Source organism: Botryllus schlosseri, chromosome 7 (assembly GCF_051294905.1).
Source record: "Botryllus schlosseri isolate E-star chromosome 7, Bs_hap1, whole genome shotgun sequence".
Taxonomy (NCBI): Eukaryota; Metazoa; Chordata; class Ascidiacea; order Stolidobranchia; family Styelidae; genus Botryllus; species Botryllus schlosseri.
In genome coordinates, this window is record NC_137242.1 from 1999175 (window position 1) to 2018121 (window position 18947).

The 18947-nt window shown below is 39.4% G+C and overlaps 2 long non-coding RNA genes across 3 annotated transcripts; one reads left to right on the forward strand and one right to left on the reverse strand.

Moving 5' to 3' along the window:
• The first annotated feature begins 7554 nt into the window (after nucleotides 1-7554).
• Nucleotides 7555-9449, forward strand: LOC145442285 (uncharacterized). 2 transcript variants are annotated; one of them, XR_013916009.1, is made up of 3 exons: nucleotides 7555-8235; nucleotides 8602-8732; nucleotides 9240-9449. It is a non-coding gene; the product is annotated as an uncharacterized LOC145442285 (long non-coding RNA). The 2 variants fall into 2 exon arrangements; XR_013916008.1 differs by having other exon boundaries at nucleotides 7555-8732.
• A 6263-nt stretch (nucleotides 9450-15712) lies between these two features.
• LOC145442438 (uncharacterized) lies at nucleotides 15713-18076 on the reverse strand. The gene is made up of 2 exons (XR_013916070.1): nucleotides 17880-18076; nucleotides 15713-15894 (listed from the first exon to the last, which is right to left on the reverse strand). It is a non-coding gene; the product is annotated as an uncharacterized LOC145442438 (long non-coding RNA).
• Nucleotides 18077-18947: the final 871 nt, after the last annotated feature.

Consider the following 18947-nt stretch of genomic DNA (forward strand, 5'->3'; position numbering starts at 1 on the left):
AGTAGACATCGCACTCTTGCGGGGGAACAACACGAAGTCAGTGCGACACATTTTTCCACAAGTTGGATGCATGTCGGTTCATACTAAGACCATGTTACGGTCAAATATGTGTGTTTTTCTGTCTCCAAGTCATCTACCCCCATATTGAATGTACAGAGTCGGTGCATGTATGAGATTTGAGAACATGAATTTGTCATCCATGATGCTTGTAATGCCGGCCATGATGTTATCCATGATGTATGTAATGTCACACATCTCGTTTACGCGAATACTTGGTATCTATGAACAATCGTGAAGTATACTGGATGTCTAATGTCTTGTTATTTTCATGGAAACACGGGGTGTAACATGTTTGAATATTGTTCATTGGTGTGTCGATTCAGAGTTGATATCCGGATCCGGTTAATACTTTCTCGGGTTTCCGATTTCAAACTGAACGGTGGGATATGTATTGACCAATAAAGAGTGACACAATATAGTAAACATGTGTGAGAGAACTCACAAGTAGTCCGGAACTGTTAGCACGACGAGAACCTAAATTCAACCATTATCCGTGTACCAAGCAGTTACCAAAGTCGTGGAGGTTGCTAATTTCAACATATTGACTCTGTGGGAGGCTAAAGAACGAACCGGGACACACACACACACACAGACACACACACACCAGGACATACAATATCCGTCGATTTCCAAAACATACATTTCGATATACAATGGTATGCTGTTATTTCATGTGGTTAACCGATGATATAGATGCGATGCGATCGATGCGGGTATACTCTGAAACCGGTTATCGGTTTATATTTTTCGTCACTGTTCGTTGTAATCAATTTCAAACTGTCGCCAATACAACAAATACCAAATTGATGCGTGTGGTTGTCAGATTTCAAAACGAAAATGATATTTTTACTTAGGTAAACATCACATCTCCAAGAGAAAATGGCGTTGTTACTCAGAGAAAAAATATATTTCCAAACGAAAATGGTTTAGTACCCAGGGAAAAAATATATCTCCAAGGGAAAAGGGTTTGTTACCCAGGAGAAAATGATTAGTTACTCTAGGTAAAAGTATTTCTCCAAGTGAAAATGTATTGTTACACGGGGTAAACGCCGGATCTCCAAAAGAAAATTATATTTTTTACTCGGGTAAACGACGGACCACCAAGTGAAAATGGTTTGTTGCTCAGGGAAAAAGGTTTGTTGCCCAGAGAAAAAATATATTTCCAAGTGAAAAAGGTTTGTTAACCAGAGAAAAAATATATTTCCAAGTGAAAAAGGTTTGTTAACCAGAGAAAAAATATATTTCCAAGTGGAAAAGGTTTGTTAACCAGAGAAAAAATATATTTCCAAGTGAAAAAGGTTTGTTACCCAGAGAAAAAATATATTTCCAAGTGAAAAAAGGTTTGTTAGCCGAGGAAAAAAAATATTTACAAGTGAAAATGGTTTCTTACTCTGGGTAAACGGCAGATCTCCAAAGGAAAATAATATGTTTAGTCAGGTAAACGATGGACTGACAAGTGAAAGTGGTAATTTTACATAGGTAAACGTCGTGGGTTTAGTGTCGTTGGTGTTGTTAAACGTTATCGCTTGACGTTGGTATACTATTACGAGTGTGAAAAGGCTATGCACGTCTTGTGCGGAGTATCGCGACAGTGAACATATGTTTGGTGTGACGAAACAAGATCGTTGTTTACATGTTAATGCATGTCGATTACCGAGTAGCTGTACAACAGAGAGGAGTCTACAGTTAGTTCGTGCTGTATGTCCCGACGAAAACCACAAGACCACATGTAAATCTATTAGCACAACTCGATGATGTTGATATAGTGTTACTTGAATTAATTATTACCTATTTACACAACATAAAAATAAAAATTCATATCGTAGTAAGTAAGTTTCTTGAACTCGTGCTTGATGAAAACGAATGGTGACAAGTATGCGTTTGTGTTTGAGTGAAAAAGAATTATTTAGAGTAGTGACAGTTTGTGACCAACGAATGCAAATCGATCATGATATTACAATATACGCTTTCGTCAACATAACGACTTGGTGTAGAAATACTTTCACGTTTTTTGAATAACTGGATTCTCGAGACTTGTTACTTGTACGATGTACCGTTGGTGTGCAAACTATAACGACCATTTTGTATGATAGTATGTTTTAGTTGTGAGGACAACCATATGATGACTCACCACTTTTCGTTAGCAGAGTAGATTGATTTGTGTGTAAGATGTAAGCGCCGTAACTAGAAACATATGCACTCTGTTGTTGGAGTAGCTGATTTATCGCTATGACATGGACATATCCTGACGCCTTGGTTTGTTGTCTTACGAAAGATGACGCGACCTCGGTGTTGTAAATTGTGTTAACTAAACTCGTATGGATACCACAATTGTGCTGGACTTACAAATGGTATTCGTATACTGTACACATACAAACTTTTGTGTAAACAACTCTGGTGTTTCTGTTAATACTAGTTCTATGTTGAACTACTTGATTATTACGATACATGAACAACCGTTCAGACAATAAAGTTCTTGAGGTATCGAAACAGTTTGAAAGCACCACCAATCATTGTACAGGTTTGTAGCATGAGCGAATATTTTCGTGTAACATGAATATATTTCATATGTCTTCGGTAAGAAATGGGTTATGTGGGATAATAATTAGTATCGTAAAACTTGTTGTGTTTGATTGCATACTTTTTTAACATTGTTTGTTGTTGAAAGACGGGCGAGTTTACATTTAAATATAGTAAGCAGAGCAACTCAAGTAATAAATTTTACTCGTTTGAAAATCGACAACGGAAAAAATACCGATGAATGGAGTAACAGTAATAATATGTGTGGTATATTATTTTTCGTGATATGCAACCAATCTTCTAAGCAGAACTTGTCAATAATTTATCATGTCGTAGAAAAGCCTATTGTTATGAATTCAAAACAAATGTACTTCACTTATCACGATGATGGAAATTAAGATCAACGCAGTATTTCGAAGTGGTATGTTCAGCAATCACTAAATGATAAAAATATCAAACTGTGCATACAACTCGGTTAGGTAAACGATCCGGTTACAAGTCGGATGTATTCTTGATGTACAGATGACAGTCTGATGATGTAAAGCTCAACCACGCAAATGTGTTCGTTGTAAAGTATTTGACGCAAACAATATATCGAATGGCGACTTCGGTTTCATTACCAAGCTAGTGAAAATTGTTTTCTGTTGGCCAGGTAGGACACATTTGACAAACATCGTACACATTGTATCTTCGTGATGGTAACGACTTTCAGCGGCTTGGTTTCATGTCGGGAATTATTATTTGAGGGTTCAAGAACAATTTCATTCAATACTACAAATGAACAACAATGCATAACACGTAGCAAATAACAGTGTAGCAAGTACTTTTTTGATATTACGAGTGTTGGGCACTAGACACTTCTAGTTGAATTGGATGCATCTAACAAACATATCACAATATACTTTTGTAATGATCAAAGTCTTAGAGTGTATAACCTCGCGATATTTTACATTTAGCACACACAATGGGGAGTTACTGAAATGATTAAGAATCGATCGCTAGCTTCGAACGGTACTCGATACTCAAAGTGATATTTTCACACTCTGTAAAGTGCATATGTTTCAATTCTCTGTCACAAATTCCGACATGGTGATATGTCGAGACGTAATACTATTTCCGTACACTCAATTACAACAAAACATAACCCGCATTCAAATAAGCCGTAAGCTACAAGTGGATTTAAAACTTGATGCTGTTTTGTGGTTAACTCAAGTCAGTGGTCACGTTTGTGTTGATTTCAGGAATGATCATGACGAGTTGGTCGGGTAAATTAGTGGTAGTAACTATGACCTTACAGAGTTGCTGACATTCCAATATCTTTTACGCTGTAATATTACGGATATAATTGTGATAAATTATTTCTCAGTTATTGTTCAGACATTCAAATCTCGTATACTCAAAATATAGTATGTCCAAGTCAAATCGTATATGCACCGATTTGTAAATACTTTGTCTTCAGAATAGTAACAACCTTTACAATTGAATAAAAAAGACCGAGCATACGAATACAACCAGGATGAATTAATTCAAATTTATGAGTTGCAGTGATATAATCAAGTAAGTGAAAACTAGATTTTTAACAATTGTTAATGTTGTGAATAATTCTTTTGAGTATGGTAAGATGTTAAAATATCTCTTTGACAAATGGAAAGCGGGATCGTGAATAGAGTTGTAATGTTACATTACTTGTTTCAAAGTATGATCTTGAAATGTGGCTGGATCAAAGTTGGTAGTCGTGTTTGTCAATCCTATTTCAATTCACACTATGTCAAAGTCCAAATATTTCATTCTGGATTATTTGGATTTACCTTTAGTACATCCCGCGAATGTGGATTATTTGGATTTACCTTTAGTACATCCCGCGAATGTGGATTATTTGGATTTACCTTTAGTACATCCCGCGAATGGATCCCGATGCGGTACTATAACATTTTTGATAATAATGACTCAAGGATTTTCAATCAACAATACTGGAATTTTTTGGTGATGCTAGAGTTGCCAAATGATTAGTTGCGTGTTTTTGTTAAGTGTTTGATTTCAAGTTAATAAAGACAATAACTGTGTAATGCACATACTTGTGATTCTTGATTCTTGTAGAGTTATAGTTGGTATTGATTCTATAAGTGTGAAAACAGCGACGCGGAATGTGCGAATAATTCGATGTGGCTGAAAGTCGGCGTCAGTAATATTCGGTTACGTTCGATTCAACAAAAACGCGTTAAGGGATTTGTCAAAGGATTAGAGTTGTACCGGTTTAAAACATTCAGATACGAATCGACTTGATTTGTGTAGTGAGTTTCATTTCAAGTTGATAAACTAACACATTGATTGAATATTTTCATGGATCTTATCACGCAACTAGAGTCAGCCACTATTCTGGAGGCGTGAAACATATAGCGATCGCGGGCGAGTGACAAATTGTTGGTTTTCGAATCACCGTCTGCGACGGCTCTGTGACAAACTTATTACTGAAATATTACCTTGTGAGCGGGTATGAGGGATTGCTATATGTCTGAAGCATTATCCGGTGAGTGGTCGTTGGATTTTAAAATTATATCACACCCTTTTGAATAAGCGTTCACTTCACAGAGGATTAGGGTTAGAGCGGAAATAAGTGACAATTTGTCGCTATTCAAGTTACCGCGGTCTGTTATTCGTTACTTGTTAAATCTTACCAGCGAAATCAAGTTCTGTGACAAACTGATTACTAAAATTTCACCGCGTGAGCGAGCCAACACGAGTTTCCAATACGACATGCGAGAGATACCTATACTTGAAAGTACGACGTGCGAGCGCACCCATAAGAACACATGGCACATCACCACCACAGCCCATACCTGTAACGTTATCATGTCGCCGCGTCCATAAGAATAACGATATATCATTGTCGTCCAAAATATTACTTATAATTCCTACCTTTGTAACACCAAACCACGAGAGATGACTATTCTGATGTGTTATCTTGTGAGTGGTCGTAGGATTTTTACAAATATTTCACACCTTTTTAGAGTGTTAGTATGCGAACGCGGTTATTGTTGATATTCGAATCACCGAGATGACGATACTCATTTTCATGATTCACTAGGTTTCGGACCACTAAAACCTCAGATAATCGAATTCCTGGAGCCGGATGAATTTTCAGTGACTGGGAAACAGCTACAGAGTAAAACTTCAGATGTGTGTGGAGATCATGCTATCGCATTCTTGATAAAAAGAGCTCAAGGGTTTTCAACCGAGGAATACTTGGATAATTTTGGTGATGATAAAAAAGTGAATGATACGATTGTACGTGTTTTTGTGAAGAGTTTGATTTCAGAGTAATAAACGAATGTGCAAATGTATATACTTGTGATTCTTGTTGCGCCTGTGAACAGCAGACTATTTTGTAGGCGCGAAACAGCGAAGGTGTGAATAATCCGATCTGAAAGTATTATTCAGGTAGCAATCAATAGCGAGGAAAGAGAACACGATCGGTCATTTGACACGACTAAACTACGACATCATATATCATAATTTACGATCAAACTATTTCACACTGACTGGTCTAGTGTAATAATCGATAGTAGCACACAGCTGGACGGGAAATAATTCAGCGCGCAGGTCATTCGGAATATAGGTCGCACGCACTGCTTAATCCTCTTGCAAGCCACGTTTCCGTTCGCGCGGTTATTGTTGGTGACTATTCAACACCACGCGAGAGATGGTTCAAAGTGCGAATCACGACCGCACCCATAAGAACACATGGCGACTCATCACAGAGCCCGTAAGAATACATGACAGACACATTTATCATCGTTAGCATGTCACCGCACCCATAAGACACAGTGGTACCGTGCGACCGCAGCCTATAGTTATAAGGGTCACCATACCACCACGAGTTTCACGGTACCATACCACCCCCGGTTTCACGACACCATGCCGCCGCAGCCTATACCCGAAAAGGTAACCATGCCACCGCAGCCATAAGACACAATGGCACCATGCCACCCCCCGCCATAAGACATAAGGGTCACCATGCCACCCCCGGTTTCTCGGCACCATGCCGCCGCAGCCTATACCCGAAAAGGTAACCATGCCACCCCCGCCATAAGACACAATAGCCGCATGCCACCCCCGCCATAAGACATAAGGGTCACCATGCCACCCCCGGTTTCTCGGCACCATGCCACCCCGCCCATAAGAGCCCCTGCCACATCACGAGCGATCTACTACACTACTTCCGTATCATAGCCAGTGCCCCAAAGGGACCGAGATATGTATCAAGCAAATCACTGCTCAAAATATTCGGTGTTCTAAATATAAAAGATATGCGGAAACTAGAAATAACCAAGTTTATGTATCAGTACCATTGCCCCCGAAAACTTCAATAAATTCTTCACCTCGGTATCAAATATGCACGACACACGCGCGTCCACGTCGTCCAACTACCATATGGTAGACAAAAAAGATCATCGCTCTATCAAATATGCCGGACACAACTTGTAGAACAATATCTCGCCGGCTATCCGCAGTCATCGAGCATGTCCTGTCCACATTCAAGTCGAAATACAATGAATTTATATTGAATAAATCCTAGCAAGCCCTCACTGAAAAAAATCTGGTAGATTTACTGGGAAATCTCTGTAAATTTTGCAACGAATTACCAGTCGCAGCCAATAACTGTGAGCAGCTTGTAATTTTACATTTTGATATGTAATATTACCTTAATTTAGCTGTAAAGTCAAGGTACCAGAATTTCTCCGCAAAATTACTGGCAGTTACTCGTTCCTGCAGTTTATCAGGTTATTGGCAAAATTGATTAGCTTGAAAATCGCTGCGGCCAATGTTATACGTGGAACTGAATGTTACTGATATAATTTTAGTGGTGCGATTTGACCTGATTCAACCACGTTCGCGAGACTGGGGTCTATCATACGGAAATTGTTGGCCCTAGCAGTATACCAATTTCAGGAAAGTACATACTAGGGTAAAAGACAATCGTAGCTAATGTGGTACACCATAGCCACTATATTATATTATAAGGCTATGGCTATACGGCCGGTCTCGATGGTTACCACGGATAGGACTGATAAGTTAAAATATCAGTTTAGGATGTATAATATTGTTCGGGAAACTAGAAATATCAGCACCGCTTGCTCAGTTGACCATTTGTTAATGGCGGACATGGCGATCTGTCATAGGCTACAGTAGGTTAGGGTTACGCGTTACTGCTTTTCTGAGATTCGTAGTAAACAACCAACGCGCAACTGTGACATCACAAGCAGCGTCTGGTAAGTAAGTACAGTAAGTAGTGAACATCACGTCGAATATATATCAATTTATACGAGATTAGATGGAAAGGAAAGGGACTATATGTAATGACAAATGTTTCTGTATGAAAAAATACGACCTAAAATCAAACATTATAACGTGGCCAGTAAATATTATTGGTTGCATGTCAGTGGATGAATACCACTCATTTTGAAATCGTTCGAGTGTCGAATCGTCGTCTGGCTATTATTGAGATTTGAGCAAAGGGTGGAGCGCCAATATGGAATCGGTGTTTCGCTAAACGTACCGGGATTCCAACCCGGGCGGAGCGAAGCTCGTTGTGCTTGAAGAAAGTGGATCGTTGAAGATTCCTAGGAATGCTGAATGGGATACGCATCGTAAAAGGTAAAGTACTACATAGTATTTGTTACCGTGAATATCTACGACTGTGCACACCACCGGGATGACTTTGATTTCATTCGCCGCATTCTCTGTTCTATTTTTGGATATTAGTCGACTTACACAGTGACCTGTGACACCACATACTCTGCCACAGAGGAGTTGAAACTGTTGGCTTGTTCATGTAATTTTCGGGCCATAGCATAGAGATGTTTCCATCCACTGCTGGATTTGTTTGGCACACATGCCACCTCAAATGAGGAACCTTTTGCTTCAATACATTAGATCAGTGGTTCTCAACCTGGGGGGCGCGAGAATTTGACTAAGTTTGTCTGAATTCTGACTTAACATGTGTTTCACAACCATTTTCAGAAGGCGATTGTTGACGAAGAAACTTATTTCGTATTCAAGAAAGCTCGGCAAATTCAAACTCCAGCAGTCGCACTCAACTTCATTTGAGCAAATTTTTTATGTTCTTTGAAGATTTAGAGCAATTCCCACGTGTAAGTCATTCATTACTTCATAGATTTGGCAGAAGCCTAACGCTCAGTGCGCTGGGTAGCTGTTGGTAATAGCTGGCGAACTGCACTGCTTTAAACAGACTTAGATGCGATATAGGTTGATATGCGGCGGCTATGCCCCGGAATGCGGCCTTAGGCTACCTAAGTAATTGAAATGTGACCGTGATTAGCAAAAAGGTTGCCTATCTCTGTATTAGATGGTGTGCTCTTTTTGACGTGACGATAAGTGCAGGGGGGCGCAAACTTTTTGGCTATCGCCGAGGGTGGCGCATGTCCAAAAAGGTTGAGAACCGCTGCATTAGATAAAGTAAGTCATGAATCTCTGCTATATCATTAAAAGGCGGAGCCGTCATCACACAATGTACCAGTACCGGTACTTCAAAAATTGTTATATTTTTGTTAGCCTATTTGTCTTAGTAGTTATTGTAATGTCATGTCTAGGTTAGGAACTTTGCTTAATATAGCGACTTACGCATGAGTTCTTTTTAGTGGAACTGCAAGATACTAGTCACACAGAAGGAATGAAGGCGAGAAAAAGGAACAATTGGAAGTTTATCCGGCGGTGGAATTAATTCACCTTTTCTTGGGACCACTTGTGCTATATTTGCATTCCTCCTAAAGAAGAATTAGACTTCCAGCAGCAATACTTTTTCATCCTGAATCATGAATGAATATACAGTTGTCCCAATGTCGTTTTAAGAGCTGTATTTTGGCATTGCGTTGCTTTGGGATAGGTATGGATGTACGTGAATTTAGAAGCTGGCATGTAATCTGATTTACAAAGGACAGCATGTAGGGTTGTAGGTACTAGGTGGGCGGTAAAATTACAGTCTCGCTGGTAAATGTACAGGAGAGAATGTAGATTGAATATACCAGAGGTGACTGTAATATTACAGTCTGGCGTGTAAAGCTAGATTACCGGACGGGTGTAAGTTGAATTTACATTGAGTGACGGTAATGTTATATTACTGCCAAATGGCTGGCCACCCTGCTTCCAGACATTTCGCGGTAAATCGAGGTAAATTTTTTTTTGTGTGCTCTAGTTTACCGGATCACGAGCATCAGCTCGATCTCGCCATCCGACACTTGCCACTTTTTTGTCTCCCGTCCTTTTATATTATCTTCTTCTACTTTTCATTCAGTGTGCATGCCTCCTTTTTACATCGCCTAGGCCAGGTGGGAGTCTGATTTCGAAGTCTACTCCAAATCGTTTTGAAACCTTTCTATCTTTCATTGTATCGCAGTCTCGTGGTGAATTAAAATGACGAAATTATTATAGCAATAAGAGGAATTGCATGTGATATGCCGAAGCTCGTATAAATACAAACGAAGTATGAACAAAAACGATTTTTAATGCTAATCTAATTTTTCGACCGTCCTTATTTTTGGGTCCATGTCGATGGCAACCCTGGTTATAACCCTGCCTAAATCAAGGTTACTCAACTATTTATAGTAAAGATCCATATGCAAAAGTTTGAATTCCTCTTATATCCGTTAGGAATATCACCGATCCTTTTCGGTTGGCCATACCTGCGGTGGTGGCTAAAATACGGTTAACTCTCCCGCTTGTCTGCCGCGTCCGCACAATCTACTCATGAATAATGCGTATCCAGACCTTTTGATGTTGATTAACCTTATGCTTGGGTGGTGACTAAAATTTATAGGTCAACCCACCAGCATGTCTACCATAGATACGAATAATTTACGTATGGTCGCTAAAACAAGGTCAACCAATTGAGTATCCCTGATCTAATGAATTAAATTGGTATCGTTTAAAATAGTGGTTCCCAACCTTTTTCGACTGATCGCCGCCTTATCAATCTCGACACAAATTTTCGCCCCCTCCACATATTTACGGATCCGAAAGAGAGGACTTATAATCGGGATATTCATTCACCTAACTCTGATCGCTGATAAATTAACTAAAAAAATGCCATTTTTCGAGGTGGTAGGTGCTCGGGGAACCGGTTTCCGCGCCTTCTTTCCGTTGAGTTGACCTTGTTTCGCGTTACATGCAGAATATGCCATCTTCACGTGCATTTTTTGACCGTGTTAATTAAATATACATTATATAAAGCAACCCATATTATATAACGTTCATGCGAGGTTGCGGTAAACAGTATCATCATTTACGATGCGATGAAGAAATATTCTGAAGATTTAATTTTGTAGCTCTCAAATATAAAAATATTTTGTTCATCATTTTAACCAAAAAGCTTCAAAGCGTCTCTAATGTACAAAGGACTCTCACTCTTAAAAGTCGTACAATGCCTCTTTCTTCGATTTCGACATGCTGTTCGCTGCAGGACAGAATATACCTAGAGTGCGAAAATTTTGTGGAAAATAACCCGAGCTAGCGTGACGCGAGTATTTTAACGGGGAATTTCCGATCTAAACGTAAGCGCAATTAATTTTACATGAATTATAAAAAAAATTGCATACATGGAAACATGATGCAAACATTGTCGCCATATATTTCTCGCGTAGTGCGACGAAAACTTTCGAGATTTGACAGGTTTTGTCGAATGTTAGTTTGCAATCAGAACTCGGGGATTTATATAACTGTTCTTCTACTATAGAATCATATGTCCCTACTGCGAGGCCATTATACTTCAGCGCCCCCGATATCGCCCCCTGAGCGTTTCCACCCCCTTCAAAATCCAAATCGCCCCTTGCGGGGGCGTTGGCGACCAGGTTAAGAAAGGCTGGTTTAGGACAGGGATCGGAAACCCTTTGTGACAAAGGAGTCATAATTTACCCTATATTTGCTATTGTCGATGCCATTTCACTGTGACGTCACAATTAAAGATTCGTGACGCCATGGCTGATAAAAACTATAAAAAACGTGTTTCAAACCTGTTTGTTTCAACTATATTTTTGTTTTAAATGCAACCCTAATTACAGTGATTTGTATATCATCGTCCTCCGTTTCGTCTTTTTTAGAGAAAACAGTATCGATCAATCTCTTGTTCAGTTCTTACATAATGCGGCCTTTGATATTTTTTTGAGACGATGCCCTTAACTATTTTTTCCGAGGTTGTATAATAATGGCGTAATTGTGTGAATCCTTTCGTCAAAACATGTATAGTACGACCCTACGGACGATTTGCATTCGATATAGAAAACGTAATATGGAATATGAAATGGTTGGTTATAGGCCTACCTCGAAATCGTCGTCGGGTCAACAGTTAGCACGTGATATAGATCATTGCTAAAGGAATGGGTGTTCTGATGATGATGGCCGCCGACCGTATACAAATGCTGCATCGGTAAAGATATTTTTGTCCGTTCATGGCAGGATTCGGAAGCCTTTTTCGTGAAAGGAGCAATATTTAGCCTACTCTATATTTTCAATTGGCAATGCTAATCTGCTGTGTCGTCGCAATTAGAGATTCGTGACGTCGTGACTAGAAACAAAACAAAAAACAATAAAAAAAACATGTTTTACACAGGGCCATGTTTTAAACATGTCTGTTTTGAATTTATTTTTGTTTTCAATGCAACCCTATAGCCCGGTATGCAACCGGATGGTTTCCGTTCAAGTTTCTCTTCAAGCACTGCGTAACTAATGAATGCTAAAACTACGAGCCTATGTGCGCATAAGTAGGCTATACTAAAAGACATGGCGGGTAGCTAACGACCAGACTTGGACCACTAGATTATTCTAGTTTTTAATGAGACTAATTAGAGCGAACTCCAAGTAATCGAATTCTAGTCTATTTTCTATGCTCCAATTCTAATTTTAATCTAATTTGTGAAATTTTTTCATGCTCCCGTTTTAATTCTAATCTAATTTCTGGAATTCCTGCAAATGCTACAGGGTAATTGTATAGTGCGAAAGGTTCCAAGCTTGCTGTACGTGTGTACACTGTACAGACGTTCGCTATTCTCGTGCTGATAAGAATGGAATACGATTTGCTATGAATTACTTGATTTGAAAAAAAAATGCAGCTAAAATTATAACAGTGTTGGGATGACTCGATTCATGACTTGACTCGAGTCAGACTCGAGTCACTTTGCAAAAATGACTTGACTTGACTCGGCGATTATCACCCGATCTTATGTATGTTCGGGTTGTTCGCGATTCGCTTGTGTCACTTGTGAGAGCGACCTTCACTGATTGTACGTTCCACTGATCTTCCATTGTTACGTACATCACAAATATATTGACCGCAAACGAAACGATCATAGCTCACGATGTCGTAGTAGTAGTAGTAGATTATTTTAATAGCAACGTATCTTTGTTTCATAGAAGGCTCAGAGCTTACATTGTGCAGTGCTCACCTTTACCAACACTCTTGTATGATTTAAATCCAACGAATATAGTTTATGCGTTTCTATTCTTGCGGATGTGTAGATGGTTAGTGTATTGTACCATATCAATTTGTTCAACTTCTCGAGGCTTCGTATTCGATCCTCAATATTGACTGATAATAACAGACTGTAGCATGTAGCTATGCAGTTACCGTAATTTTCCGAATATAGTGCGCCCTCATGTATAATACGCACCCTTAAAATGACGTGTATATTCTGGGGGAAAGCCTGTATCCATGTATAGTACGCACCCTGCATTCCCAGTACATGAGTACATGAATGGTTGCGGTTTAGTATTCGATGTTGTTCTGTTTTGCGATGTCACTGTCGAACAATCATGACATGATGATCGCTAATCACAATACAATTAACAGCATTGTCTCTAAACAAGAGTAGATAGTAGCCAAAGCCTGCGAGGTCGGCGACGCGATAGCTCAGGCTAGCGACACACGACATCTTGCGCACGAGGCCTATTACAATTACAGATGCGATTGCTCAGTCCAACGGTTACGTCGGGCGCACCAGTCCTGTTGGAGATGCGACTGATTACACAAGCGATTATATCTTGCGCACATGGCCTCTTGTGTATGCGATTGTTAAGGCCTGTCGTTGACGCGATGAATCAACAAGGATTGCCGCGCACGCTTGTCGCTTGTAGCAATCAGCGACCTAATTTCGCTGGCGTACAAACGGCAAGTCAACTCAGCAAGAGATCGTGCTTTGCAGACGACACTCGTTAATTAGAAACACTCTTTTCGTTGGCAACAGGCTTCTCTATTTGGCAGCGCGTTACACTCTATAATACGAATTACAATGCCCGATGGCAAGAGGTGATGCGCGATTTAAACAAGCATGAAGGAAGGTGTGATTTCAAGTTTTTGACTGAGCGATTTTTTTTTCAAGGCTTGCTGCACCCATGTATAATACGCACCCCCCTATTTTAGGGCAAAAAATCGGTAAAATTTTGCGCATTATACATGGAAAATTACGGTACTCGCGTATTTTATTATCTCTACGTGTGCGTGAGCTATATCAGTGGTTCTCAACCTTTTTCACCTCGCGTACCGGTAAAATTTAAAAAAAAATCTCTGTCGGACCGGTGAACTTTCAAAATTGAAATGAAGCCAAAATAGTATGCAACCGTTTTTTGCATTATATGGTGCTAGAGAGTGACATTTAGAGGGTTTTGATCGTATTTAATTATATTCATGATTGCATCTATGTGCTTTTATGGTAGTGAGTCTGCCAAGTCGAGGTAAAATTGCCCTGTTCAGATAAACGTGCTTCCGCCGAGAGTCATTTACAGTCTTTCGCGCCGAAGGCCGTGGATTTAACCGACCACGCCAACTCTAGTAATATTCTTCTCTTTGACAATATCGAGAGAAGAAACGTGTCGGAGTCAAACCAAGCACCTTGTCAAGCTACCTTGCTCATTGTCCACTGCCACCAGACGCAGGCTACTCTGACAACTACGAATGCAATGCTTGCCGCAAGAAAACACATTACAGCAGCTATACCGGCCATCTGCAAATCCGGGCCGAAAAAACACTTCGTCAGCCCACCCCCGAAAACATTGGTATTGGGACCCCCACAGGCCGATAAGCCAAACTTCCGGAGGCTTCGCCCCCAGACCCTACAGTTGGGTGGATGTTTTCACCTGTACTTGTGAGCACATCGATTCTACTCAGCGCAAGCAGAGAGTTCACGTAGCTTAATCGCGCCAATAGCGAAAATTTTCGATCATTCATGACTGAAGCGGTTTTCGCGCGGCCGAATTGTTGGCCCAATTGTTGGCTCATGTTAAACTAAACTTCATTATGTGTTGGCACGTCATGGCACGGTAATGGCTGACGCCGAAATGCATATAAATCATGCGTATTTCTCGGAGAAGAGCACCTAATCAGCAAGACATTTAGGGACACTAAATCGTGCAAAGCGCGAAAGGAAATTGAAAAATGTTGGAAAAAGTTTCAAATTTGATGTTTCATTTATTTTATCAATGGACAAGCCTTCGACATTGCATCTTGAAATTAAAGTATAAAATTGTAATATACTTGGCGGACCGGCAGGAATGTCGTTGCGGACCGGCGGCTGAGCTATATACAACACCTTTTCGCACGTATATTTAAGTTTATATTCGTTATTTGATTCAGGATAAATGGCCGATAAATCTGTCATTCACCCAGTTAGCCAACTGTAATGACTTTGCATCATCACTCATACTTCGAAAATTCAATTTGACTTGAATCGTGACTTGACTCGTGACTTGACATGACTTGACTCGACTTGACTCGAGTCACCTCCAAAAAACGAGTGACTTGACTTGACTCGAGTCACCTTTGAAAATCGATTGACTTGACTTGACCCGAGTCAAAATGTGCAATGACTCGAGATGACTCGTGACTCGAAGGCAGTGACTTGATCCCAACACTGAATTATAATTCTAGTCTAATTTCAAAAATTACTGTATAGCTCTAATTCTAATTATAATCTAATTTGGAAAAAGCTGTGTAGCTCTAATTCTATTTCTAATCTAATTTGGAAACAACTGTGTAACTCTAATTCCAATCTAATTTGGAGAAGCTGAAAATTTTCTAGTTGTCAAAGTCTGGATGACGTTCTGAAAACCGACATATATATTAACAAAATTCAAAATCAGAACATTTATTCTATTAGAGCAGAAATATCCCCGTATATTGAACACATCAGACTTTATCTCTGAAATTCGTCAAATCTCGAATGTATGATCACGCGAAGAATCAGACGCTGTAGAAGTCTTCGGTTTCCGCCAAAACCTCATCTCTCAATTCCTCTAACTTGGGCTTTGAGTCTGCGGAAAAAAGTCACATGTGGCAGCCAAGCGATTCAATATACAAACCATGTTCAATGGACGTATGAGCAAGATGTACCAGATAATAGAATAGGTTAGACCAGAGATGAAAAGCAGACGGCCCAACACTCTTTTACTGCGAATAAAGGTGTTGCTGGACCAGTGGCTCTCATACTGGGGGCTTGAAAGCATCTGAAGGGGCGCGGAGCTGCTGTCAACTGAAAAAATATTTCGCGCTCCGTCCGATTTACCCCCAATTAATGGTTATTGCTGTGTGTATAGTCCCAATTTCGTATTGGAGAATTCTCTCATCAACAGTCATAACTAGGGCAAGTTTTTGTTGCAGTCAAATCATGGACAAGTTGCACTTATTAGTCACAAAAGTTAAAGAAAAAAGTTGCATTTAATTTTCACAAAAGTTGCACTAAAAAGCTGCATTTATGGACAAGTTCATTTAAATGATTACCGTATGAGGTATACTCGAATCGTTCCGTATCCAAGGCACTGTAGGAAAACTCAATGTTGGCGACTTCAACAAAATCAATAGCCTGAAAAAGTGACGCAGTGAAAATATAATTACCGACGCTCTGGCGTGGATGTACGTGAAATCAGAAAGGACCTCAAATTGAAACGACAGTGACATAGTGCCAAATATTTCCAGTAAAAAGTTAGTTGCTTAAGATATCGAAAAAACTTGCAAAAAGTAGCATGTAAAATCGAAAAAGTTACAAAAACTTGCAATACAAGATTCCTCCAAACAGTTTGAAACACCATACTCAATAACTTCTGGATATTTTAGTTGTAAAAAAAAGTTGCAAAAGTTGCAGAAACTTGCCCTAGTCATAACCTTCCATGCCATCAAACTATCGGTTGGGATTGCTAGCATTCTGGTCGCATTTTGTGATGTTTGAGAACCACTGTTATAGAAGATAGCCCCAACGAACGTAATATATAGTGTGCATATAGCCTTGGTAAATGAAGCATAATAAGATTTGAAATTTATATTCTGGAATCATCCGACTAGTCCGGTATATAGTGCAGGACAGATAGACAAATTCCCTAGTGCGACTCCGATCCTGTTTTTTTAAAAGGGGAATCCGGCTCCGATGCAACTGCAGCCGAGACAAAAGTATGAATCCGTCTCCACCCAAAAAGTAAAAAATTCCGACCAATATCTGTGGTATTGTGATGTGCGTCATGTGAACCATTGCACAAAGCAGTGCCTGGCGTCGGTCTTTGGTCCTGTTCGAGAGAAGCTTGGGAGCTGTGGGGAGTGTGGGCGTGCTGTGTCAGCTGTTATTGTTGTCGTTGTTTTTTACTTTTGATTAAATACATCTTCAATTACAATATCCATCAAGGATACAGTAAATCAGCAATGAAGTAACGCTCCAGTGGCTATTTCGGGAGCTGAGCCGGAAAGCTGACCTTTTTTTTGTCAACAAACCAGAGGTGGTCAAATTATTCACCGTCGCTACTCAAGTAGAAGTAGAAGTAACGCCGGAATTTATACTCAAGTAGGAGTAGGAGTGGCAGTTCACAAGTCAGTAAGTAGATATTTTACGCCCATGTTTGCCTAAAAAACTGAAAACTGTCAATTAGAAGTAGAAGTAGTCTAAAATCATAACTACTTAATAGGTAGTGCGAGTAGGCAAAATCTACTTCAAGTACTTCAAAAAGTAAAAGTACTTCGTTACTGTCCACCTCTGCAACCAACCGATAATGTGAAAGAAAAATGGCATTTCGGTAGTTGAGCCGGAAAGTTGACTTTTTGTAGTCGAACAACCGAAAACTTACTATTTTTTTAGGATTTCCATCCAGTATTCAGAGTCTGAAAATTTTCAAAAAAACGTCCTCTTATCAGATTTCCAAAATATGGTAACGTTACTGTCATGTGTCCAGCAATATCGACCTACCGGACTTGAGGATTCTAACGAAATATTAATTCCCTGAATAAGATCATAGTAACAAACTTTTCGGACACTCACTCGCGTCTTTACCCGACCACCATCTCGATCTCGCTCTCTTCACTCTCGTCTTTGGTTGGGGAGGGGATGTTCTCGTAAGATGCGATCCTCGCCTTCTGCTCCTCCAAGACAAAGTGATCCCACCTTGGTTTTCCAGCATAATTAGAACAACCAATAGCCAAATTTGCAGAAAATATTTACCATCCATCTGAGAGTATATATACACTAGGGTTGTTCAAAAATAGCATTTTTTTTTCAAATAATACTGGCTACTTGATAAAATTGTTAGATTGCCTAATAAAACGCTGCACAGCAATTTTCACTCAATTCCAATCCAACCTATAATGGTCATTGGTCATGCTATAAGAGAATAAAGTTTTGAATTTATTTGATAAAAATAAATATAAATTTTGTTCAAATTTTATTGGCTACCTCATGAAATTGTTAGATCGTCTGAAAAAACGATGCACAACAAATTTGTCTCAATTCCAGCCAATAGAAACGCAGTTATTATTGTTCAAAACTTGAGATTTCATATCATAGTATTTACGGTGGGTAGACAAATAATAAATAATTGAAGAATTTGCCACCGTAAATACTATATTTTGCAAATTCAAAATTTTGTATTGCAATAACTTTGCTCGAATGTATAATTGGAATTGGTGCGAACAATTATACCAATGTTAATTTTTTACCATGTCATTTCAATAAAATCAACTGTATGCTTTTTGTAGATAGTCTGAAATAACGGAATGCTTTATTACTCCGCGGCATATGATACTGGTAGCAGTCTGGCACTTGGCAGGCATGTGAGGCAGGGTCGGGCAACTAGAAAATTTCTATCTTTATGAAGTTCTATTAAAATTAAAATTAGAGAACACAGTTTTTTCAAATTAGAATAAAAACAATTTGAGCATAAAGACATTTCACAAATTAGACTAGAATTAAAATAAGAAGGCATATTGGTGGGGGTGCATTTTTTTTAATCAAGATATATGCATGAGCTATGAATTTAGTAGGGCCGTATGCAATCTTCACGGACGCAGAAGGAAAAATTCCCAACATAATACCACATTGCAACTTGATTGC